Source organism: Sceloporus undulatus, unplaced genomic scaffold (genome assembly GCF_019175285.1).
Source record: "Sceloporus undulatus isolate JIND9_A2432 ecotype Alabama unplaced genomic scaffold, SceUnd_v1.1 scaffold_9574, whole genome shotgun sequence".
NCBI lineage: Eukaryota > Metazoa > Chordata > Lepidosauria > Squamata > Phrynosomatidae > Sceloporus > Sceloporus undulatus.
In genome coordinates this window covers 1,807-2,608 of record NW_024812493.1, presented here as the reverse complement: position 1 = coordinate 2,608, position 802 = coordinate 1,807, and positions in this window count along the sequence as shown.

Genomic DNA, 802 nt, shown 5'->3' with positions numbered 1-802 from the left:
TTCTCTGCTGGAAAGGGACGTAATCAGGTAAGAACCCACGTTCCAATTTCAACAACAAATGTCTAAAATTACAATTTAAAAACAATTTAAAACAGTACAATATTAAAACTGCAATACATCCTGTGATAAAGGTAATTCAATTTTTCTTGAGGTGAATTTTTCTTCAGATCTTTATAGAAGATCAGGGGGGGTATGCTTGCCAGAAAAGATATGTTTTTAGTGCCTTCTTAAAGGCATCTAAGGTTGGAATCAGTCTGATCTCTTCCAGAAGATTGTTCCAAAGCATGGCGGTCATAGCAGTATATGATCTTTGGGAAGTAGTTACTAGTCTAACTTTTGTAGTTGGCGTATCAGCCGAAGCTGGTACCAAGCACTCCTGGCCATCGTTTATTGAGGTTCTGCTGTAGCAACTGTGAAGCACAGTGTAGTTCCCTTTGCTCATTATTTTTAAGGAGGAATATCTGGCAGCAAACCCAGTGGAGAGACAGGATAATTCCTGGGTTCATGTTTTGATGGATGCACACAACTAGGAGCTCCTTCAAAGAGCTTTCTGCTTTGTCCACTCTTTGCCAATGCTTCCCAGGAATGTCAGTGGACAAGCTCTGGAGCAGGGGTAGGCAACCTACGGCCCGCAGATTGCTGCCGGGGCCTTTGGCCTCTCGCATGAGGGCGCGGGGCCTTTGGTCTATCAGGAGGGGACGGGCAAGGGGGGGCAAACGGCGGGTAAGGGGGGCAATTATCTATAGAAGCTTCAGAAACATGCATTTATATTAACATTTTTTGAAAAATCAGCAAATTTTTT